At 52.3% G+C, this 25,907-nt stretch overlaps 1 protein-coding gene across 9 annotated transcripts in view; it reads right to left on the minus strand.

The window, feature by feature from the left end:
* ARHGEF10L (Rho guanine nucleotide exchange factor 10 like) overlaps nucleotides 1–25,309 on the minus strand; it is a 173,906-nt gene extending 148,597 nt beyond the window's left edge. For 4 of the 9 annotated variants that reach the window (XM_066270301.1, XM_066270299.1, XM_066270300.1 and 1 more), the window contains exon 1: nucleotides 11,760–11,987. The gene's annotated coding sequence lies outside the window, so the exon portion shown is untranslated. Of the gene's footprint in view, nucleotides 1–11,759; nucleotides 11,988–12,623; nucleotides 12,658–25,174 lie in introns of those variants that run through there. The other 5 variants (XM_066270304.1, XM_066270303.1, XM_066270302.1 and 2 more) reach the window with 3 other exon arrangements.
* Nucleotides 25,310–25,907: the final 598 nt, after the last annotated feature.

The following is a 25,907-nucleotide window of genomic DNA, read 5'->3' on the forward strand; positions in this document are numbered from 1 at the left end:
GTCACCAGCTTGAGCACGGGTTCATCTGGTTTGAGCAAAGCTCACCAGCTTGAGCCCAAGGACGCTGGCTAGAGCAAGGGGTCACTCAGTCTGCTGTAGCCCCCCGGTCAAGGCATGTATGAGAAAGCAATCAATGAACAACTAAGGTGTGGCAACAAAAAACTAATGATTGATGCTTCTCATCTCTCTCCATTCCTGTCTGTCTGTCCCTATCTATCCCTCTCTGACTCTCTCTATGTCTCTGTCAAAAATAAATTTTAAAAAAAAACAAAACCTTAAGGGACTGAACTAAATCAGATATCCAAAAGCAGGGCAGGCTGAATGCTAGAGCCTCACAAGGCTCTCTCAGGGAATTTGCGCAGCTGCACAAAGGGTCTCAAGGGAAGTCTCCAGAGTCAGATGGGTTAGGGTTCCAATTCTGCCATTTACTAGCTGTGTGACTTTGGGAAAACTACTTATCCTCTCTGTTCCTCAGCTGCCATATCTGTGAAATGAAGATAATAAGCACACATACCTCACAAGATCACCACAAAGAACTGAGAGAAAATAGCAATGCCTGGTGCCTGGCACACTCTAGGCCGCAGTAAACATGGGTTATTTTCTCAGTCCTTTGGGATCACATTTCATATCACCCGTTCTTTAGATCAGATGACCAACACTGCAGAGCTGCCCAAAATGATGGGGCTCAGAAGGGGCAGGTCCCTGGGAACTGCTCCCCACCTCTCCGGACCCCCGAAAATGAGGCCTCTTTGTAAAATACAGTTGCTGTCCCCAGCGGAGATCGCCTCCCTCTCTGGCCTCACATGACCCATGTCCAGGATCAAATCCTGGCCCAGCCCCAGGAAGTTTTCCAATCACTTAGTAGGGAGGAAGCCAAGGCCCAGGAAAATGCTAAAACAACTCCTGGAGCCCTGGCTCCAGGAAGAGTCAACTTTCCCTTCTCAGCAGCAGCCTAACTCCCCCTGCCCAGGGGCACTGCCTGTTCTCTGAGACTGCAACAGGGCAGCAGTTAAAACCACAAGAGGACCTGAGGATGGTGGGACGGTGGTGTTCACCTGGAGCCTCCAGTGAGCCCCTCCCTGGGGTTACTCACCATCTACTTCTCCCTTTGAGACTTAGGTTGCTTCACTCAAGGGAACAGTCCCAGCCAGAATGCCCTGTGTGACCTCAAGCAAGTTGCTTAATTTCTCTGAGTCTCAGGAATGTTTTTAGAAAAGAGAAATGAGCAGAGTTTAGGAAGCTCTAAGGAAGCGGCAGAGTTTGCAGAATGACCTAGGAATCAGAGCTTCTAAAGGTCACCCTGAAGTCTCTCCTTCCTTCTAACCCTGTCTCCACAGAGAACAAAAGATTGTGATCTTGTCCCTACCTATCTGGAAACACTTGACCGGCTTCCTGCGGTCCTCATGATAATGTGAAACTCCTAGTGAGATGTTCAGAGCCCTTCAGTGACACCCCGCAAAGGTCTGGCCCTGACAGGACTGGGTCCTAGGACATGCTCACCCCCAGCCTTCACACCCATGTGCAGTGCTTCCCTCTCCCTGAACTGACTGCCCCTTGCTTGGCTGCTTTGCTCAGACACTCCCCTAGGAAGCTTATCCTTCTCTCCTCTATGCATCGGCCCCATCTCCTCAATGGCTACCCATCTGCCTCCCCCTGCAGAAAGAAAGTAAGCGCATCTCACTCAATCGCTGAACTCCTACCCTGGGGTGAACTCCAAAAGGAAATACGTGTTGGGAAGACAGAAACGCTAGAACAAACAAAAATAAATGACTACTCTGTGGGCCCCAGTCTCCTCTGCCCAACAGAACTGCTGTGGGAGAAGTAGCTGGACCACCCGGGTGGGGACGCCCACCCCCCTTTCATGGCTAGCTGTGCTGGCAGGGTGGCCTCCACCCTCTGTAAGGTGAGGACAGTAACAGCACCTGCACTTATTGCGAGGGTGCAACGAGCAAGTCCACCCAGAGTGCTCAGCGCAGTGCCTGGCATGTGAAGGTGATTTCCTTGCACTTCCCGTCTGAGAAGAAGAGTAGAAGGGAAGAGTGACACGGGGCCCAGAGCCGTCGGACCCAGCCAGAGAAAGTGGCCTCTGCCTCAGGGACTGAGTTCTCCGGACAACCAGGTTCCAGCTGGCTCAGATGCTCATCCCGTCTGCCAGCATGGGCCCCACACCCCAGCAGCCCAGTGCCCTGCAGACTGTGGGCCCCACTGTGCCATCTCAGACACACCACTGAGCTCCCTGATCCCGTCCCCTCCTCTATAGAAAGGAGAGCTAAGAAGCACCTGCTTACATCACTTTAGAGACCCAGCAATCTTGGCTCATTCTCACAGGGGCTGCAAATGACTTCTCCCGGTGTGGGCAGTCTTGGTTGGACTGTACACCACCCCCACCCCCGCCCGCCCAGGACAAGGTGTCACTGAGAAGCATGAAGCTATCAAAGGGGACTGTCTCGAACCTCAACCCAACTTCTCCCGTTCCCTAAGAAGCACTCCTGCTCCCCTAACCCACTCACCCGCCCCCCCACACATCAGACTGGGGACCACTTCTCCTCTCATTCGCCTAAAGATCCGACTCCTGTAGCTGCCCCATGGGTCTCGGCCCCTCACGGCGCAGCCTCGGTCACCAGCACAAATCATTCTCCTGGGTCCCCCTGCTTCCCCTCCAACCGAAGCCTCTTCTTCAGTCCCCTCACTGTCCAGCATCTCAGAGCTGTCCCCATGCTGCCTGTCCTTCCTCACCTCCCATCAGCTCAATCCACTTCAGAGAGCAGCCCCATCGCTCCTCCCAAACTGCTCTCACAAGGAGGCCCACCCTGCTTCCATGTTGCCTAAACCAGGGGCCCCTTTTCTGTCTCATCGCCCTGGGACTCTCGTCGGCCTGTGGCCCTGCTGACTTCTAGCTCTTTTCTGAAGCAGAACCCTGTGTGGGCTTCCCAGAGACCCCACGCTCCTTTCTCCTCTCAGCACCCCTCCCACCCCCGCACCACCTTTGACTCCCATGACTGCTCCTCTCCCAGCTCCTCCCCCTCCCCCCACCCCCTGGGAGGCCCCTCCTACCCCATCCAGGTGCTGACAATGGCCATGTTTGAATCTGAGCCCAGAGGCCCCCAGTTAGGCCCATCACAACACATCAGGGCTTATTAATTACGTGACATTGTGAATGAAAGGGATGACATAGTAGACCTGACAAGCTCAGGGGCCCACACGGCAGGCCTGGCAAGCTCCATGACGGAACGTGACTACACAGGACGGTCTGACCATCAATTCCTAACCAGGCGGGTCATAGCGCTAAGTCACGTCCCAGGCCTACACCGTCCTTAGCAAAGGTCACCTTCACCTGAAGTGAGCACTGTTCACGTTCACACACATCTAGGATAACATACATCTGGAATGGCAAAGCCACTTTCTTTTCCAGACCTCTGGGAGGCACAAGACCACCAAACTCCTCCCGGTCGCCTTGTCGCCCGCACATCAGCCGTATTTGCCGTTGATGCAAATGTTCACTATCCTGTACCCGCCAATGTCAAAGAAGGATGTGTTTCCATGTTGCTTTTTAACCAGTCCTAGAGATGTCCCCATCTTGCTCTCTCCCACGACCTGTATCCACCACCCATGGATTCCATGGGACCTTCCCTTCCCTCCTTCCCTCCTTTGATTCCAAATGCACAGAAGGAACTACCAAGCTCCATTCTCCTGAACATTTTCTCAATCCATGGAGATCCTCTGTCCTCGAAGTTTTGGCTCAAATGAACTCTCAGAAAACTTTTCTACCAGTTAGACATTCTTTCATTGATGACATGCAGTTGTCTTATAATGTGAGTGATCTGTTGGGTTTCTGTCTCCCCCGCGATCACATAAGAGCCAGCGGACAAGGCTACTGGTGGTCAGCCCGCCCCACAGGATCACACAGTGACGATGCTAAGCTCTTCCACGGGCCGGGCATTGTCCGGAGCAGCCTATTTGCACTTTCTTGTCAAATCCACACAATTCATGGCAGGGCTACTAGAATTATCCCCATTTTACAGATGAGAAAACTGAGATACAGAGGAACCAAGTGAGTTGTCCAAAGCCCAACACAGAAAGAGGCCCAGCAAGGAGCAGGGACCCACTTAACCCCCCAAACCTAACACAGGCCTGGCCCTCTGTGGATCCTAGATACTTGCCAAATGAGCAAATCAATCACCAGATGCATGACGTGTATATACACCACAATGTTGAGAGAGGCAGCCTTTGGGTGGTGGGATAAATGGTGGTTTTAATTTTCTTCTCTGTATTTTCCAAGTTTTCTCCAAGGGTCGTGTAACACATAATTTAAAGTACTACAATAAACTGTTCTTTTTAGAAGAAATACTAAGGTTCTGTGTAATTCATGTCTTAGTCCAGGAGTATTTGCTCGTCAATTTTCAGAGACGATTCTTCCTCTGCTTAATTTAAACCATTGTTTTTCCAGCGAAACTGAACAACAAGCTGCATGTGTAGAGCTCTCTCCAAGTCTGCCCACTTCAAACAATGAAGAGAGGGAGGTAGCGAGAGCTGGTTCCCGGCTGAGCGCTGATGGCTGGGACGCAGGGATGCATACCAATCAGGCCGCTGCTGGCAGGGGAGTCTTCCAGGCTCTCAAAGAGAAGGGAGGGGTCCAGACCCAGAAATGCCATCTCCCCTAGGGCCCTATGAGCCCGATGTGGGCAGGGGCCACCCCAAACCACCTGTACCTACCGGGCTGAGAGTGTCCCTGCAAAGAAGGTAGTGCTGGGGCCTGGGCCAAGACCACGGCCACCCTCTCGGCAGTCAGGCAGGTGGGAAGATGGATTGCTGGAAGCCCTTGGCATGGGGCTCAGTGCCAGGATCTAACCAAGAGGTAGGCACAACCTGTGCTTCTGGCCAAATGGTCAATTGTCCTTCCCTGTTTCCCACCACATGTAGCCACTGCTGCAGGGGATATGAAAGGCACAGTGAGGCCTGGTCCTGAAAAGGGTGGCACTGCCCTAGGACACAGGGCAGCCCTAGGACACAGGGCAGCCCTAGGACACAGGGCAGCCCTAGGACACAGGGCAGACAGAACAAGGTGAAGCCATGCTGCTGCCTCCACCCATCACAGGTGCGTGACCTGGACAAGCAAGATGACTGACCCGGGCCTCCACCTCATCGGGGGCAAAATGGAGCTGATGATACCTCCCATGGGTCAGGATGGCTGAGGACTGAACACACTCCCATGAGCCCAGTGCCTGCCAACGTGCCTGCCACTCTGTAAACAAGAGCTATTAGTACAGCTCTCTCCATAAATATGAGCCATTATTATTAGCGCTCTCCTGACAGCAGGCCTGGGGGCCCATTTGGGCGCTAGGGTTCTATTCTAGGCTTTGACCCTAAACCACAGGGCAATGAACCCAGCTGGGTGGGTGAGGAAACACACATCCACGTCAAAGAATGGCAAAGTATGCTGAGAATACACACCAGTGGTGAATCTCCCTCCCCTGCCGAAAATGGAATAAAGGAGGGAAATAAGATGATAAAAAGATCTCACTATGCAGCCTGAATCTGGCCACTTACAAACATTGTGACCTTGGAAAAGTCACCCAACCTCTCTAAGACTCCATTTCCTCGTGATGAAACAACAGCACCTATCTACAGGACCGGCATGGGAATCAAATGAATAGCATGAAAAGCATATGGTTCGTATACAGTGAATGGGAGTTGTCTTTACAGAAATAAGCTCACAAGCATTAAATAAAGAGCAGAGGTAGCCGAAATAACCAAAAACACAGGATAACCTCAATACCAGTTACTTTTATCTTTGCTTTTCTGGTATTATTGGGAATGGCGGGGGGCGGGGAGCAGCAGATCCCTCTTCCTGATTCTGTTTTGTTTAGTCTAATATTAAAATGGAAATCTCTTTTGAGAATCTACCAGCCACCAATGCCAGGGCTGAAACAGCAGAAAGCTTGGGGAATAACAAGAAATTACCAAGAAATATGAAAGATGTGCAGAGGAGGGGTAACCCACACAACATGATACCCCTAACAGGTGAGGTCTGGCGGGATTCCTTTGCTGGTACCTGGATGATACTGGAGCCTCTGATTTGAGGAAGGTTCCACACTTGCTCTGACACCTGAGCAAGACTAAAGTCCCAACGGCTCATGCCTCTGAGCCTTTGCACATGCTGTTCCTTTGATCCAGACCCTTTCCCACTCCTCCCCATCCTATTCTCCTGCTCTCACACCTCCACTGCATGTCACTGTGCACATGTCCACTCCCAACAGAGCTCACACACTGGACAAGAGCTAAGGCTCTTAGAAAGAGCTGTCCTGGCCTGACCTGTGGTGGCGCAGTGGATAAAGCGTCGACCTGGAAATGCTGAGGTCGCCGGTTCGAAACTCTGGGCTTGCCTGGTCAAGGCACATATGGGAGTTGATGCTTCCAGCTCCTCCCCCCTTCTCTCTCTCTGTCTCTCTCCTCTCTAAAAAAAAAAAAAATGAATAAAAAAATAATAATAAAAAAAAAAAAAAAGAAAGAGCTGTCCACTCAACAGTCTGGCTCTACTCTCTTATGCTGTCCGGGAATCCCTATGGATAGGTCATGCCCACTGTTGCCTAAACCTCCCCAGACAGCTCCAGTCACCCAGGTCCTGGACACCTTCACTAGCCCTGAGCTATATTTACCTTGTCCGTAGTCTGTCCTCAGATGCCACCACCACTTTGCCTCCCAGATGCCTGGGTCCCTTGAGTGTGGTTATTCAATCAATGGCAAAGCAGGCTCTCAATTAACTGAATCTTATCCTCAACCCATTTCCCCTCTTCTTGGTGCATGGTAATATCATAACTCAGTTTCCAGAGGTCATCTGAGGGCAATCCACAACGCCAGCCACCACAGCAGGCCTAGCCTCGCAGCTGCCCCTCTCGCTCTGTACCTATGAGGACCCTAAACCAGCCCTGGAGTGGTGTCACACCAGAATAAAAGCTCCAGGGAGGGGCTGTGCCTGAGTTGCTCACTGCTGGATCTCCATGGTGAGCTTATAAATATTTAACAACTGGCTAGGGTTGCGGTGGGGGGAGCTTGATTTGCAATGTTTGCCAATGTCCGTGGTGTAAATACTCTCACTATTTAAGCTACCAAGGTGACACCACCAAACACACAATTGGGAAGAAAAGTGTAATAGCCACTAGTATGTACCTTACACAGCAATGCCTCGTTTAAGGATGAGAAATGCATCATTAGGCTACTTCATCGTAGTATGACCATCACAGAGTGTACTTACGCAACCTTAGATGATACAGCCTGCTACAGGCTTAGGCTCTGTGGTATAGCGTATTGATCCCAGGCTACAAGCCTGTACATGTTACTGTATTGAATACGTACCCAAACATATCTAAACACTAAAAAGGTACAGTAAAAATGCAAGTAAGAGATAACAAATGATACACCTGTACAGGGCGCTTACTGTGAATGGAGCTTGCAGGACTGGAAGCTGCTCGAGGGACTCAGTGAGTGGAGTGGTGAGTGACTGTGAAGCCCCAGGACACTACTGGACACAGCCGTAGACATCATAAACACTGTCCCACGAGCCCTGCCCCTGCTTCTTCCAGACAGCAAAGAGAAATAAAACACCGAAGCTGTCAACGCTGCTCCAGGAGCAGGGATGCAGGCTGACCGGAAAGACCAAGGAGAAGCTGGCGGGTGAGACGCAGATCACCATCGCCGTGACTGTTGGGAGGGAGGGAAAGTGGCCGAGGATCAACAGGAACAAGAAATCGGGACGGAAGGGTAAGGAACACGGGGGACTGTCATGGCCATGGGGTTTGGCTATCGCCTGTCGGAGCAGTGGTCAGTTTAAGGAACTTAGTGGTATTCAGAAAAACAGAAGGTGTTTAACATGAAGAGGTATAGAACTGAGGACTCAGTATTTTGATGTTGGAAATTTGTTTTTGGTTCCGTTGATCCTATCTGGCATAAAAGACTCTCTCTCTGGCATTGAACTGATGGAAGAAATAAAACTTATCTATGCTTGACATCATTACAACCTGCCAATATTTTCAAAGTCCAGGGACAGGCTGGCCCCACACGACCACAGGAAGTTTTTTTAAAGTGACAGTGGCACTTAGTTCTTGTTAACCTGTGGACCTGTGTCCTTGTGCACAATCTTAGGTCCTATAGCAGTGTACTCCAGGCTATGTCTGGGAGGCTGCAGCGCCCTCTGAATACGGAGTGCTTGGAGGGGGGGGCTCCTCAGTGCAGAACCAGGTCCGTGGCCGACAGAAGGACGGGGATGTAACCTGTGCCCTCACCACGAGGGGCAGGGAGCAAGAGGAGCTCTACCACCGAGCCCCACAGGCACTGCTCCCGGCAGGAAAAAAATCCCCCTGAACCACATTTCCTCCCGTTTCTTACAAGAAATTCAGTTCCTTTATGATCTGATGGAACTACTAAGCCCTGGCCCAGTAGTTCAGTACTGTGCTCGGCAAACAGCGGCTCGCGAGCCACATGCGGCTCTTTGGTCCCTTGAGTGCAGCTCTTCCACAAAATACCACGTGTGGGCGCTACCTCGATAAGGAATGTACCTACCTAGATAGTTTAAGTTTAAAAAATTTGGTTCTCAAAAGAAATTTCAATCATTGTACTGTTGATATTTGGCTCTATGGACTAATGAGTTTGCCAACCACATTGTCCCAATATGCCAAGGTTGTGGGTTCGATCCCCAGTCAGGGCACATACAAGAATCAATGGATGAATGCATAAAAGAGTAACAACAAATTAACGTTTCTCTATCTCCCTAAAAATTAATTTTAAATAGACAAAAAATAATCTCATGGGATCACCATCATACATTGTTACACAGCACATGACTATGTATACATAATATATAGACATACACATAAAAGATACAAATAACTATAAATATATAGGTAATAATGAAATATAGTGAAATAATTAGGAAGTACTGTATTTTGAGTATTTATTACCCTTACTTCTAGTATAATTTATTTAGTTGTAAGTTTATATATAGTACTTACTTTTTTTTTTTAATAAAGGCTGTGTTTATCAGCCAGCTCACAAAATTCCTAAAATTGAGTGATCAGCTCTCATGCTTTGGTACAAACTGTCCCCGGCATACCACTGCTCAGGGCCCACCACAGCCGTTGTAAGGATGGCCCCTCCTGGGAACTCTAGCACACCAGGACCCCAAAGGAAGTTGGCTCTGATGCCCTCCAGTGAGGCAGAGAGACCAAGGAACTCTCTACGGACACGGGGCCAGGAAAGGGCTGAGAGCTGGGGCCCAGGAGGCACAGAGGCGTGGACGGAGAACCCACGGGGCCCACTCTGCTGTTTATGATTCTCCCTCCTAGACTTCAGACCTCTTGAGGGCAAGGACAGTGGCCCATTCACCACTGTCCAGCCACGTGACAAGAATATCAAGGTAGTGAAGAGAAGCCTTCACAAAATACAAGGACTGGGCAGACAGGAAGACGTAGGCTTGAGTCCTTCACTCACTAACCATGACCTTAGGCAGTCACTTAAGGCTGTGGTTCATTTTCCTCATCTGTGAAATGGGTATGAACCCATCTCCCCTGCCTAATTATCCAGGCTATTATAGAAACAAAGAGATAGCAACCTGAAAGGGTGATATGAATCTAAGTTATTATCATATATACACATCACCCCCTTATCTAAACTTATCGGACTGAGAAAATTATATGCTTTGTACTCCGCTCCTTCCCCCGTTCAAGAGGCCACACATGTGAAGCAGCTAGTCCAGCATCTGGCAAGTGCCGGATACTATAAATATCTGTTCATTCATTTACTATTTATCTAATTAACAGTAGGCTTTCCTTGTACACTAACCTGGTACCTGGGCCCCTGAGGAGTTCACCTGCTCTACCCTCTCCCCAGACTCCTACCAAGTTAAAACTTGAAACAGCAGCATTTAGGAACCATTCAATCCTGGACATCCACTTAATCAGCAACTATTTCTCAAACACCTACTATGTGTCAGGCACTGTTCCCGGATGGTGATCAGGACAGACATGGTCCCTGCTCTCAAAGACTTACAGTCCCCTAGGGGTGTAACAAGCCACCCCCATCACAGGGAAAGCTGGAACAGCATTGTGAATAAGAATTCATGAGCCTACCAGGCTAGTGGGAAGGAAAAGTTCCCAGGTGAGAAGTGAAGAGGTGAAGGGTGAGACCAGCTTTCTACAGAGGGAACAGACAAGGTGAAGGGTCTGTGGTGGAGAGAAGGGGCAGGAACCTCAGGAAGGCAAGGAGTGAGAATCAGACCCCAGAACAATCTTAGGCCTCACAAACCACGAGGAGGATTCTGAGTGTCACCGTGGAGCCTGAGGAAGGGGCAGGACAGCCCCCACCCACAGTCCCAGGGAGCCTAGAGATTTCCAGATTGCGTCCTCCTTTCTAGTCTGTGTCGGAGGACTGGACACTGTGGGGTGCAGTGCTGGGTGGATGAATGGATGGATGGATAAACAGATGGGTGCTGTAGCTGATGGTCATACAGCCAGGGCTGCAGGGAAGGGCTGAGCATTCTAATGAGCATGCACAACCTGTCCCCTCTCCCCAGCATCAGAAGAGGAGCAGATGGTGCTTCAGGCAGGCAGGGCGGGGCTTCCTCTGGTTGAATCCCTCAGGAAGGCCAAGGACTTTGAGGCAAGGTCTCAGCTCCAAAGTGAAGGAAGTGCCGCCCACTACTACCACCTCCCTGCTATGGCCTGAGCCAAAGTCCTCAGGCTAAAAGAAGAATCCTGACCCTTAACCCAGGCCCCCACCCCGAAAGAAGGAGGAGGAACTCTCCTCACATTCTTCTATATCAGGTCTGGGCTCCCATCTCGCAGACCACCCTGGAGGCCAGGGGCTGGCCTTCATCCTCAGCAGGGCCCACCCCAGACACACCTCCCTGCCTCAGGGAGTGTCCAAGCCTGACCCGGTTCTGCAGCCATGGCCTTCCCACTGACCAGGGCACCCTCTCCTCCCACCAGTCCCCTCCTCCATAAAGCCGCCCCTGTTCCATCTCTGAGCAATGTCCAGGCTGGGAGAGGTAGCCCAACACAGCGCGCCAGGAGCATTCCCTGACTTCATGTAATCCCAGGGACAGGGAGGTCAGGGCAGGGAGAGGTGAAGCACAGTGACAGCAGAACCTGAAAGTCCCGTCAACTGTTGGGAAAGTGAGGCACAGAGTCACACACATACACACACATCAGTCAGAATTCATGCAGAGGGACGGGACACCCAAGGGAAACAGACTCCTGTGGGGAGGGGGTACTCACACTCAAGCAGTACACATACACACTCCCACCCAAATGACACAAGTAGAGACCCACATTCACTGAGCGGACCCAGGCTCAGGGAACTGACACCCAGAAACAGGTCCGCAACCCACAAGCTCCCGGGACACTCCAGCAGAGATGCCAGCTCCTGGAAACACTCACACCCAGGAACGCAGGGAAGATTGGGGCTTGCACGCTCACACCCAGAGGCACAGAGATACACACTCCCAGACACACCCAGGGACACCCAGGGAAGACGCCAGACTCACACTGGGACAATCAGGGACACACAAACATCCCGTACAATCAGAGACACTCAGAGGGGTCGGGACGACCCGGGCAACGGGGCCCCTGGACTCAGCAACCCCGGAACAGAGACGGCCCCGGCCCTGGAGCCACTGGGACCACACACCCCCGCGCGGAGTCCCGGGCCACCGGCGCCCCGACCCCCGCGCGACCCCCGCCCGGCCCCCGTCCGCGGGCCGCACTCACCGGCTCCGGCCGCCCCACCGCGCCTTTGTTGTCCGCGCCGCTCACAAAGGCGCCGGCGGCCGGCTCCGAGCCTCAGCCGCCCGGCCGCCGCGGGCACCCATGGCCGGGCCGGCCCAGCCCCGCGCCCCGCGCCTGGCCGCCGCCGCCACCGAGCCAATGGCGCGCCGCGCGCCGCCCGCGAGGTCGCAACCCCGCCGGGAGTGCGCCCGCCTCGGAGCGGCCTGGTCCGGCTGCCGGGCCCCGTGCGCGGCACCGCCCCCGCTCGCCCGGCCCGCCGCTGCTGAAGTCACCGCTTAACCCCTGGTGGCCGGCCGCCGCCGCCGCTGCGCCCCTGCCTGCGCGGGCGCCCCCGGAGGATGGAACAGGGAAGAGGGACACCCCCAGCCACCGGTGGCAGGAGGGCTTCGCCCTCTCTCCGGCTCTGCCCCGATCAACCCGATCCAACCTCCCACAACACAGTTGGGGAAACTGAGGCCTGCAGTGGGTGGGGCCTTGCCCCCCACACACACACACACAGGGACCCCCTCACTTCTTCCCTTCCAGCGTCCCCTCCCACTTTTCCCTTTCTCTCATCAGAAGCTCCCACACACTATCCTGTTCCCCAGAGTCACACAAGCTGACTGCCTGCTTCTTCCTCACTTTCAGGAGTGTGCCCAGGTGTTTCTCAAAAGGGTGAGAGAGCCTCCTGGGTTGACCCAGCGTAAAATCCAGGCATGTGACAGCCCCCCACAGTCTCAGCAGATAGGGAGCCCTCCAGTCCCTCTGGCCTTGCACTCTGGCCCCTGACAACAACTTCAGCAACCACCACCCTAGCTGCTGCAGGCATTAACGGTTTGCTATGCTGAGTGACAACATCTCACTGACCTGGCAATAGCCCTGCGTTGTAGTCCCATCCTCCTGATGAGGAAACTGAGTCTCAGAGTCATAACTTGCCAGAGCTCATTCAGCAAGGAAGCCGTGTAAGGGAGATCCTAGCACCTCCTTCCTTCCAGCCTCTGAAGCTGCCAAACACTAGTTAATCCCTCCCAGAATTCCAAAGAGGGCCTCCGGATATGATGCAATTAATTATAGTTATCAGGTCATTAATTAAGATTACCCCTGTAGTTATTAAACACTGCCCTGCTACCTCTTCAATTTGCAATGAAATTCACACTCAGGCTTATCAGCAATTACTCCTGGGTTGATAATAATAAGTTCTGTAGTCTCCAAAGGGCACAGGTATATGTGGGCTGGCATCTTTGTCAGCCTGTGTTCATTGATTCAGTGCAGCCAGCAAAAACACTTTTTCTAAGCTACTCCCTCTTTGTCAGGCACCACCCGGCCTCAGGGGCTAGGAATGAAACAAAGAACCAGACAGACCCCAACCCTACCCCCTCAGTTTCAGAGGCCAGGAGGAGACACAAATAAACAGGCCACTACAGTATACAGAGACACTCGGGCCACACTCTGAAATCATCTTATTCATAGGTTTGTTTGTTTGTTTATTGTATAGTTCCACACAAGAACATAAGCTCCATAGAGCTTGTCATAAGACTTGTGCAAAGGAATTATCCGAAGCTCCAGGCCTATGGCAACAGTAGGCTCATAGTAATCAGCCAGTATATATTTGTTGAGCATTTACTATGTTCCAGACATCATTCTTGGCACATAGCAGACATCAGTGTACAGACCAGGCATGCTCCTTGCCCTACTGGAGCTTCTCTTCCAGGGGTGAATAAACGGTGGCCATGACAACAGAGAGGAACGTTTCTGGAATGCTAGCAAAGCAGCAAGAACATCTCCAGAGGCTCATCAAGTGACCTGAGGCTCACAGCATTAAGCCTGGGATCAGAATTTAGATGTTCTGAACCTGCTCTGACCTGCTCTTTCTAGCTATCCTGTTTTCCTCCCGGGCCTGAGCCCCCCTGAGCCCTCCAGGCTGAATACCTGCCCTTCTCTGTTGCACTTGGCTTCCCCTCCCTCGCAGAAGCATCAGAAGGCCCAGGATACCCACCAAGCCTCCCCGCATGGACTTCGTTCCCTGACCACCTCTCCTCTGAGCTCTTCAGGACTCTGAGCATCGGTTAGCCGCTTTTGTTGTTTTGTTAAGTTGGCTCTGGGCACATACAGATTTGAACTATCTCTAGTTTGAGAGCAGCTATGATCCAGGCTTGAGGGCAAGGGCCATACCTCAGCCCCTCATCATGTCCCTGAGCCCAGCACAGATTGGGATCATTAGAGGGTTATAAAAGATTTCAGTGGACACCCTCAAACCCTCTTCAGCAGAACCCTCTGGATCTGAGGCTGCATTCCACCAGCTCATAGAACAAATGGAGCCCGCAGAAGCATTTTGTTTCGCCTGTAATGGTTTTGTTGTCGTTGCTAATTAGTTACCAACATTTAACAATTGGGAGATTTCCCATAAAAAGCCAGATTGCTGGCTCCTCTTAATAAATCTGAAGCTCTGCTGACGCCAGCCTCCGTTCCCCCATGGCCACACTCTGCAGGCCCCGCGGAGCCATGGCTCCGTACCAGAGCTAGGCCCTCCACTCGCCTCCGTCCCTCCCAGACCTATATCAGCCCTCTGACTTGGAGGCCTCTCTTCTGTGAATGAGTGTTTTCATTCCATTTCCCCCTCCACATTGTACTTTTATGAGAAAGAAACACATGCCTGAGAATAAAGGAACCTGCGGCCCTCACCTTCCAGCTAGCCAGGCCCCAGGCCAGGCCACATTCTCCCACATTCTTGATCTCTTCGCCACCTCCCTCCCCTGACACACACACACACACACCTCCTCTCTGGACTCCCCAGCTTCACATCCTATACTCCACAGCACAAATGAATATGCAAGGTGCTTCGCTGGGCCTTTGCCCATGCTGTTCCCTCTGTCTCCACACACACACCCCAGACCCTATAGCTAACTGCCTTTTGATGCTTTCAAAGTAAATAATAACTTCTCAAGGATCTCTTCTCTAGTGCCCCCAGATGCCACCCCGGGGCTCCCATGGGTCCTGCGCTCCCCACATCAGCATTCGTGTTGTATGCTGTATCTGCCCCACGTCTTCCCCCAGGCTGTGTGTCCTCGAGAGCTGGGACCCTGCTGTGGCATTCACGCTGGAATCCCAACACCTGGGACACAGCCTGGTAGGGCACAGGCAGGCGACAAATATTTGCTAAATAGATGAATGGATGGGTTTCAATAGCCACAAAGGAACAAAAGGAATTTCTGGGAACGTTTCCATGTTCCAGAACATTCAATTAACCAGAATTTCCCACTCACTGTGAGGACAGGATTTACTGTGTAAGCATAGTCGTTAATGATATATCCGAATGGGACTGGGACTCTGCTCTGCCTGTCTCTCTCCCCCCCCTCACTGACCTGGGAAAGAGGGAGGGAGTGCAGGGGGTGGTACTTCCCTTTGGCCAGAGGGGCTAAGTGACTTGCCCAAGATGGCCTAGCAAACTGGTGGGAAAGTCAAGGTGGAAACCCAGGGCTTCTGCCTCTGCCTCCCAGCCCGATCCCCTTCTACCAGCCCACGCCTATAGTAGGTCAAAAAGGAAGTGGGTGGATGGGACAGCAGGTTTCCCAAGCCCAAATACCACCCTCACACAGGCAGTAGTAGGAAGGGAGAGCATGCAAGAAAGTGTCAGTCCTCGATATGTACTATATCATCAAACCAATCATAAATGGGCTCTTATCAAAGAGAGGCTGGACCACATTTTGATTATAAATGAGGATGATGGAGTCTGTCCTACCAAGATGAAACCCTCTTCCCATACACTCCTACCCCTGTTCAGTAGGATGGGCATTTTGAAGGGGGCTGGGATGCACTGAGCAACCCCCCAAGTCTCTCAGATTCCTTACAACCCAAGACCTGCATTTAAGGAAGCAAGCTGAGTTCATGGCACAGCCATAGGTGGAGGTGGTCGCAGGGGCTCAGGTGGGGAGAGAAACTTGGCTTCTGTGAGCTACTATTTTCTGGGCCTTGGTGTCAAGAAGAGGCCAGACTGAGCAGTTCATTTTCTTGGAGATGGAGTCTCAAAGTTCTCCCAAGACAACCATGGGGTAGGTGGACAGTTCATGTCCAGTGGGCTAGACATGGATACAGTACAGGGCTCTGGGCCTGATTCCACCATGAGCTCTCTGTAGCACTCTGAGAACAGCCCTTCAACCTCTTTCACTTTGTCCCACTGCCTGTAAGGTGGGAACAATAATTATTTCGTCCTCTTCTATTTCACTAGATTTTGAAGGATCAATCGAGTATATAGTTTAACAGAGATTTTTCAACTTCTCGCTGACAAAATTAAGTGAATATGGTATTTGATACTATATTATTATCAATATAAACAGCCATAACTATTATATATGAGAGGCAGCCCTGTAGAATTGTGGTCAAGAGTTCAAACTCTTGGGATTCTCAATGTTAGAGAAGGGAATGATACATATGGAAAGGACAGAATAAACCTTGTGGTGTTGGAAGTACGGGTATTGGAAGTATTGGTGTGAGCTCATAGCTCTGGCCACCAAGAGGACCTGGGAGCAGGAACTACCCAACAGCAATGGAGCACACTTAGCTGCTAGATCAATGGTTTCTAAATACCATTCTCTACTAAAAGGAACCAGAGCTCCATGGAGAAATGACTGACTCCAGGGGAAAAACAAGTTGAGCCTGAAACATACTTTGCCAGAAATTAATAAATTGCTCAAGACGTGATGAGAACATACCAAAAAGACAGAGAAAGCAGCTCCAAGAGGCTCCGAATAGCCAAACTGAGGGCAACTTGAGCATCAAAATAAATAATAATTTTAAGGATTCGCCAACACCTCAGAGGAATAAAAGCTGTCCTTGCAACTTTTCTGTAAGTCTGAAGTTATTTCTAAAGCCAGGTGCCTATGCTAATCTAAAACAAGTTGCTTACTTCTCTGAGCCTCAGTTTTAGCATCGGTATAGTATGGGTGAAAGGAATAATACCTACTTCATCGTGGTTGTTTCGAGAATTAAATGGGATAATATTTGATAATATTTGGCACAGGACTGGGCTCATAGTCCAAAATTTTGAAGAGTTATGCCAGGGGTCCCCAAACTTTTTACACAGGGGGCCAGTTCACTGTCCCTCAGACCATTGGAGGGCCGGACTATAAAAAAAACTATGAACAAATCCCTATGCACACTGCACATATCTTATTTTAAAGTAAAAAAACAAAACGGGAACAAATACAATATTTAAAATAAAGAACAAGTAAATTTACTTTTTTTTTTTTTTTTGCATTTTTCTGAAGCTGGAAACAGGGAGAGACAGTCAGACACTCCCGCATGCGCCCGACCGGGATCCACCCGGCACGCCCACCAGGGGGCGATGCTCTGCCCACCAGGGGGTGACGCTCTGCCCACCAGGGGGCGATGCTCTGCCCATCCTGGGTGTCGCCATGTTGCGACCAGAGCCACTCTAGCGCCTGAGGCAGAGGCCACAGAGCCATCCCTAGTGCCCGGGCCATCTTTGCTCCAATGGAGCCTTGGCTGCGGGAGGGGAAGAGAGAGACAGAGAGGAAGGCGCGGCAGAGGGGTGGAGAAGCAAATGGGCGCTTCTCCTGTGTGCCCTGGCCGGGAATCGAACCCGGGTCCTCCGCACGCTAGGCCGACGCTCTACCGCTGAGCCAACCGGCCAGGGCAGAACAAGTAAATTTAAATTAACAAATTGATCAGTATTTCAATGGGAACTATGCTCCCCTCACTGATCACCAATGAAAGAGGTGCCCTTTCCGGAAGTGCGGTGGGGGCTGGATAAATGGCCTCAGGGGGCCACATGCGGCCCGCGGGCGGCAGTTTGGGGACCCCTGAGTTATGCAGTTTTTCTTTTCCTTCATGCAGTTACCATTCCCAGGCAAAGTGCCAGGGTTTAGAGTAAATTGGCATACTCCAGTGCCCAAAGGGACCAGGGAGGAGATGAAAATAGGAAAAGCAGGATGAGTGTGGGTGACAAGCGACACTAGGTTTCAAGACTGGGGACACCACAGGGAGAGGGGGCACCCCCCAAAGCGTGGAAAGCACACAGCCCTGGAGAAGGGGGCAGTCAGCACTCAGTCCTAATGGATGCATCACTATGGCCAGTGTCTCCAGAGCTTTCTCTCTTTCCCAAGAGAAACCAGAAATCCAAATTTCTCTATGAAATCCCCTGAGTTTTAGTATTGACAACTATTTCAAATTTTAATCAGCTAGTCATTTGCGAGCCAAACAGGCTGCAAGTGTCAGAACCAGAAAGAGTTCTGAAAGCTTATCCTGAATGTAGCTTGACAGAAAAAGCACCAAACCACAGTCCACAGTTCTTCCGCTGCTCTGATAGGGCCTCTGATGCAGCAGGCATGAACATGCCAGGATGTGTACAACCCCATGTGCCCTAGCAGCCCACTCCTCCCCAGCACAGCTGATTGGACAACAGGGTGAACATCTGACTGAAACAGAGCCAATCAGCTTGCTTCTCCCAAGAACTTGGGGTGGGAGAGCTTAAGAGGCTGAGTTAGTCAAATAACCATGGACACTGAGCCTGAAAGTGCAGAGCTGGGGCCAGCGTTCACGCTGCAACAAACCACAGCCAAGTTCAAGCTGAGGTTCTGGGAAATCTGAAACAGCAGGGGAAAGAAAAAATAAAAAGCAGGAATGCAGAGTAAAGAGGAGGAAAAGACAGTGAGGCAGAGAGCATGCAGCCCTGGAAGACAGTCACAGTAATAGTAATAGCAAACTTCCAAAGCACCCTCTCCATACTAGGCTCTGTCTCATTGCTATGCATGTGCTTTGTTTGCTTGTTGTTTGTTTGTTTGTTTGTTTAGATTTTACTTATTCATTTTTTGAGGGAGAAGAGAGAAAGAGAAAGGAGGGGTAGGAAGCATCAACTCCCATATTTGCCTTGACCAGGCAAGCCCAGGGTTTTGAACCGGCGACCTTAGCATTCCAGGTCAACGCTTTATCCACTGCGCCACCACAGGTCAGGGCCGCTATGCATGTATTAACTCATTTACTCTTCATAGCAACCCTATAAAGTAGGTACTTTTATCACGATTTACAGATGAGGTAACTGAGGCACAATGACATTCTGTCTTAGCCTTGAATGTCCATCAGCATGTCCTCATGTGTCTTTTACCTGTACTCATTTGAGTGGATTTTTATTCCTGTGACGAGAGGAAGAGTTAAATAATCTTCAAGTAGTACCCACTGCCCATGGCTACTGTCTCTGTGCAGGATAAGGGGAGATTCTGGGACCAGTGAAGGCATCCCCAAACATCCTGCTCTCGCCTTCCTGTATCTCCCCAAATGGAAAATGGAAAGGAGGCAAAGGGGTGGGGTCTCACAGCCTGGACATCAAAGGCAGCTGCACCCACACACCCCACAGGCCCCAGGTGCCAACCCCACCCGCACGAGCAAGCAGGCCTCATCCTTGCGTGTCTGCAGCCTCCACTGGGGAAAGCAGGCAGAGGGCTAGCAGCTGTCTGTGAGCCAAGGGAGGTTGGGTTTTTCTGCTTGGGGCCCAGCCAAGGAACCAGAAAGGACAAGGAGACAAGGGCTTCGCTTCCTAGCATCAGGTTACTGCCCGGGGTGCCAGGAGAGGCTCCCAGGCATGAGGGTTGCTGGTCAGCTGACAGCAAACAAGGCCCAAGGTCTGTTCTAGAAGCTACCATTAAGATGAAGAGAATGTGGCACAGGCCGCTGAGGATGGGGTGCAGGGAGGGAGCTTGGGGGACGGGCTGAGCCTCCAGCCTTGCCAAGCAGACCAGGCTGGGGACTGGGGTCAAACAGAAGGTGTCCAGGAGGGAAGGACCTGGGCCTGGGGAAGGGAGGGGCTCCAGCTGCCTGGTCTGGGACTGCCGTGACAGTCCAGGGGGACCTCCACCCCCTCGCCTGCTCACCCCGGCTGTAGCACAAGGGCCTGGCCCGGGCTGCAGCCTGGCACCAGCCCCAGAACCTTCAGCGTTTCCCAGTTTCACCACCCAGGGCTGGAAGGTTCCATCAGCTCCCTGGTCTTCCAGATGAAAGACGCTTTCTAAGAGTCATAAAACCATCCCTACTTGGAACAATGGGCCCTTATCCCGCTGTGTCCTTCACATAAACTCCCATTAGCAATGCACCAGAAGCTGCAGGCAGGAGTTTTATAGACTGGATTTCTGGACTGGCCCCAGCGTTCATTAACGCCGACTCCCTCGCCCTCTATGGAGCCTGCAAAATCACTCCTGATTACAGAGGCCCACAGTGTGCTAGGCCCACCGGCAGTCCTGCAAGGAGGGGGCCTTTCTCCCGGGTTATGAAGAAAGAAGCGGGCCCAGAGAGGTTAGGTGGCTTGCCCAGGATCACACCGCAGGAATTGGGATTAAAAACAAACTCGGGGCTCCTCCCCACCATACCATGTGGCCTCTGGTTATGATCACTCAAGTCCTGCCCCCGTGGAATCCAAGAGGTTAAGCTGAATGGTTTCATTGTGTTTTCTCCTGGAACTAAGCATCTTCTGAGAACTCAATGCCTTCACGGGGATGGTCCTGTGGACCTACCAGTGTGTCAGCGGAGAAAGAGTGGGGCGGGCCACTTCAAGCAGGCGAGCACAGCAGGCATGAACACAAAGGACCACGCCCCTTCCTGCGGCTGAAATCGGGGTCCTTCACCGTGTCTCACATTCACGCTCTCAGTGCTTGCTCACCCCGATCCTCCTCTGAAGGCCGCCGTTGATGCGGACAGCCCCCCTTTACCGAGCATCTACAGCACGCCAGGCCCCGTGCTCTTCACGCATGAGCGTCTCACGCGGACCCTCAACTTCTCAGACCTCACGCGTGCTGATCATCGGCTTGAGCCAGCCACCCGACTCTGGGGTCAGGTCAGGGTGAAGTGGGCTGTCCTCCTCCCCATTCATCCCTGCAGAGCCTGGGCTTCCAGCAAGGCGCTGGGACAGAGAAAGCCAGCAGTCCCGGGAGAGTGGCCATCACAGCAGGGAGCCAGTTTTGTAGTTTTAAGAAAGAGAAAGAGGAAAAGTTATAAAGGCCAGTATCATTCTGAGCACCTGGAGACACCTGCTTATCTGCATGGACATGGCATTGAGGTCCAGGACAGCAGGGTGAGGCGTCCTGTCATCCTGGAACCTCGTCTCCTTGCCAGAAGCGAGGGATTGGGATGGCACCGGGGCCAAAGGAAAGGATGTGCCCTTCCTTTTTCTGGGCACTTACTATGTGCCAGGCCAGGTGCTCCGTCCGGGACAATGCATAACGCTCATCACATCTCTGTGAGTTTGGTACTACTATCTTTCTTTTCAGTTACACAAACCAAGACCAAGTTCACATCATCAGGAGACAGAGCTGGGGTTTGAACCCAAGTCTTACTCCCAAGTCCCTACTTTTCCCACTAAGAACAAGGTGAAAAGGGCCTCAGGAGGGCTCTCCTGAGTTGTTGGACAAACTTGGGCATCTGGGTTTCTTCCCAGTTGGCCAGACAGAGGAGGAGCGGTTTGTATGGAGAGCAGTCCAGTCCTTGCCAGTTCCCATGCAGCAGAAGCAGACACGGCCTCCCCCACATTCCTGCGCTCCTCGGCTTTGTGGGAAGGAGGGGGGGATGGCAGGGAGCCCAAAGGGCACCTCAGAGTCATCCGTTTGAGCGATTCAGAGACTTTCAGAGACAGGCGGGCCCTTAGGAATGAACTAAGTCAACCCCTCCTTTCACAGAGAGAGCAACTGAGGCCTCGAGAGGGCAAAGGGTTTGCTCAAGGTCACGCAGGGTGAGGAATGGAGTGGGAGCAGAGGCAGCCTCCTGGCTCCCAGCCCGGGGTCCCCTCCCTCACCCCAGCCTGTCTCATACAAGCCATGACATTGGAGCCCCTTCTATCAGATAGAATGAACAGTTATCAGATTTAATTATGACATTGCTCAGCAGGAGAAGCAGGGGTGGAGTAAGATGGGGAGGGAGGAGGTGTGCACCTCGCTCCCTCTGCTGTGAGGTCGGCTGCACCAGGAGAAGGAGTCAGGGTTACCTGCGGAGCAGGCCCCCCCCCCCATAGCCAGGAGAGATCCCTATTTCCTGGCCCCTTTGGAACAAGGACTGCCTCTGTCCCTGAGACAAAGAAGGATGGGGGAGGGGTCTCTCTCATTTTCCCAAAGGGCAAAGTGGGACACGGCCTGATTGGGGGAGTGAGGCCACTCTGCGGCCACACTCCACCTTCTTGGACCTACCTAAGCTCCTGGAAACTTGCTCCAGTGAGTTTGACTACCTTGAATCCAAGGAATAGGTGTCCCTAACCCCACTCACTGGTCTGAGCCTGGGGACCCTGGGAGACCCCCATCCAAGGGAGTTATCTTGTCTCGGTGGGGAGTACTCACTTCTAGGGACACACAGACCGGGTTCAAATCCCTGCTTCTGCACCCACTAGTTCTGTGACCTCACCTCTCTGAGTCTCAGCTTCCTGCTACAGAGCCGGCTTGTACTCTTACCTCCCAAGGTGGTTGTGGGGATTAAATATGTCAAGGCCGTCCCAGGCACAGAGGGGACCAGACGCTGCTTGGGGAATTAACCCTCTTCATACTAATTCAGAAAGGGTGACTCGGGCCCTAAGAGGTTGAATGGCTCGCCCAAGGCAGAACACAACCAGCCCCACAGTTCTCTAGTCCCACGGCAGCTCAGCCCAGCACAGAAGCACCAAATGGGAATAGCTTAAAATCTGGAGTCAATCAAGCTGGGCCCTGGTCTTTGGCTGCTCATGAACTAACTCAGCATGTGGCCTAGGATGGTGACTTCAGGTGAAGTTAACTTTGAACTTTCTGCCTGATGGTTTGGGCGCCCTTGACCAGCTGTGTGACCCTGGACAAGTGATTTCACCTCTCCGAGCCTCAGCTTACTCATCTGTGAAATGGGGATTGTCAGGAGGACTGAAGAGGCTATGGCATGCTGGACACCTGACACAGAGCTTAGCATATGGTGAGTGCCAGTGAATGGAAATGTACTAATGGTAGCAGAGCCAATAGGCTATATTGCCGTTGTATCGTTATTCGGAGAGGGAGGGAACGGAACGGAACCAGATCCCAGGAGGAGATACCAGGGACTCTTCTTGTGTGTCAGACCAGTCACTCCCGTGAAGACCCCAAAGTCTCACTAACCAAGGAGACTCAGGCAGGAGGACTGCTGATGTACAGGACCTCAGCCTTTGGGGAACAGGAGATAGGTGGTGGCCCCGGGGGACCCTGCTGATCCTGGGGCTCCCAGCTGGGAGGGCATCCTCACCTCAGACACCTCTGTCCCAGATGTGCCAGGATCCTAGAGGAAAAGCCATCAAAAACAGGGGCCAGCCTGGTGTGGAGCACACTCTGTGAGCATCCTCCCTCTAGGAACCGGGAGGGAGAGCCTGGCTCTCTGCCACCTCTTAGCTGTGTGACCTCAAGTGGGTCACCTCCCCTCTCTGAGCCTCCATCCCTTAATGACGAGGATCATCGCTGTGGGGATCGCAGCTCCTGCCCTGCCCAGACGCTCAGGCTGGTATGAGACCCAGCAGGACAACAGACATGCTCTACAAACTGTCCAGCACATTAAGCCAAGTCCCTGCCCTTGTCAATCACCAAGGGACCCTTCCTAGCCTGGCACGGTGAGGTGCGGCACCACAGAGGCAATTCCAGAAGCTGACGGTGGGGAGGAGAGAGCCCAGGACCAGGCCCCTCTTGCTCCCCTTGCCACGCTCACCCACACCTGCCTCCTTTGCCTGGTTGGAGTTCATGGAAACCCCTGACTCTGGTGTTTGAGGTCGAAGTTCTGGGCCGCTTGCTTTCAACCCTCACTCTTTCACTTACCACAGACCACCCTGGAAGTCATTAACCATGTGTCCCTGACCTGCAGCCGGAGGGCTGCGTGAGGCAGAGAATGATCTGCCATGGAGCTGAAAAGCAGGTGACAGGAGAAAATCTTCCAAGGTGATATTTGTGCCCTCAGGACCCTGGGAGGCCAGTGAGAGGGACACGTAATCATCTAAACATCCCCCTTACAACCTCGGCCTTGCTGTGCCCAGCCAGACCCCCACCCTGGTAAGCCTTATCATCTCATAGCAGCAGTTGAGGGAGGAAGGGGGTGAAGGATGTGGCCAGACTCCAGGACCAGGCTGGTCTGACGTCAGATCTCAGCTCCCCCTGTTCAAGCTGTGAAATCCTGAGTCAGTTACTTAACCTCTCTGTGCCTCTATCCTCAGCTATAAACGAGAATGATAATAATAACTCGTAGGGGTGCTGGGAGGATTCAGTGAGTTAATACATGGAAATGTGCTCTGTCAGCAAAATGCCTGGCACAAAGTGAGCGTCAGCAAGCATGATATTCACCAGACATCGGCCACGCAAATGAAAAAGATTGTCCCCAAAAGCAGTGAGCTCACCATCACCAGAGACACCCAAGCTATGGCTAAGCAGCCACCTGTCGGGAATTCACGGGGCCGAGACTGCCTGGGTGATCTTTAAAATGCTTCTAGTTGTGAGCCCATAAAGTCACGCCAGTGGCATTGTGCACGTTGAATTCCTCCTTCCTCACGTGGCCGGGAGAGGGCTACCAGGGTGGCCGGGGAGCAGGAACAGTGGAGCAGGCCCAGAGAAGGTAGGAATCTGGGTGGGGAGGCAGCAGCCGGCACCGGCTTCCAGCGCCTGCTTGGTCACCCGTTTACTCTGTGATATCAAGTTACTCCTCAGACTTGGAGCCTCACTTTTCCCAGCTGTAAAACAATGCCATTGAACTAGGTGCTCTTTGAGGTCATATCAAGGTCAATCATCAAACTCTGTGACTCTAAGAAGAAAGTAGGGCCTGACCAGGCAGTGGCGCAGTGGACAGAGTATCACCCTGGGATGCTGAAAACCCAGATTTGAAACGCCGAGGTCGTTGGCTTGAGCACAGGCTCACCAGTTTAAGCACAGGATTGCCAGCTTGAGTGTGGGATCATGGTTGCAGGCTTGAAGCTCAAGGTCACTGACTGGAGCCCAAGGTCGCTGGCTTGAGCAAAGGGTCACCGACTCAGCTGGAGCCCCCAGTCAAGGCACATATGAGAAAGCAATCAATGAACAACTAAAGTGCCGCAACTGTGAGTTGATGCTTCTCATCTCTCTCCCTACCTGTCTGTCTGTTCCTGTCTGTCTGTCTCTCTAAATAAGAAAAAGAAAAGGCAAGCCCCTTATGAGGCTCCCTCTGCATCCTCACCCCCACTTTGCCTTGACCTCCCCCACAAGGTGACCACGAGGGTCAGGGTCACATCCACTGAGGTTCCCAGCAGAGTTCCCCTCACCAAGCCCCAGCACCACCTGGGAGGGGGCAGGGTGTCCCTGGGCCTGAAACCTCCCCCCAAGGACGTCAACAACGGAGAGACCCACCCACAAACCCAGTGAGCTCCAAGGGATCCTCCTCCTACTCCTTGGCAAAGTACAGAGATATGTAAAAATCAAAAATCTGACCTGGATTCTGTGTGGTCCAATTCCAGCCCTCGGGGACAGAAGTGCCAGTGACAGGGGCAGGCCCCACTATCAGGGAAGGGTCCCAGCTGGCGCAGTATTGGCGGAGCTGGAAGGGTCAGATACACCTGTTACCTACGCCCAGGTGTGAGTCACTCACCTGCTAGACCTGCCGGGCAACCAAGGATAGGAGGAAACCCTGGCAGTCCCTTAGGCTGGGTTGGACTTAGCAATGACGACAAAAGGAGCGTGAATAAAGGTGGAGACCTCTGAAGGGGGCACAACTGAAGGCTGCCTGCTGGCCCAGCACCTGAGCGCGGGGGAGGGCCGGAAGTTCACCCGCGGACTGGCACCGTGAGGTGGAAACCCGGTGACACCAGAGCAGTTCAGGTTTGAATCCCTGCCCTTTCTGGCTGCACAACCTCATCTCTCATGTTTGCCTCTTGTTCCCCTGGAGTCATCCCGATATGACAAGGTTCTCGTGAGAATTACACGAGACTGTGTAGGGAAACGGCTCTGGGATCCCAGCTCCTAGGGGATAGACAATAATCGTGGCCCCGATTATAAGACACCTGCCCAAGAAAGCAGAATGGCACGTGTAGGACAGGCCTGTTGACATTCTTATTGTCAGTGTTAGTGGCCCCCAGATGTTAGCCAAACATCTGTTGCACTGATTAAGAGCATGAGTGTCTAGAAATCAGGGTAAAGTCACTCAACCCCAAACACTTACTTTGCC

This window comes from Saccopteryx bilineata, chromosome 3, assembly GCF_036850765.1.
Source record: "Saccopteryx bilineata isolate mSacBil1 chromosome 3, mSacBil1_pri_phased_curated, whole genome shotgun sequence".
Taxonomy (NCBI): Eukaryota; Metazoa; Chordata; class Mammalia; order Chiroptera; family Emballonuridae; genus Saccopteryx; species Saccopteryx bilineata.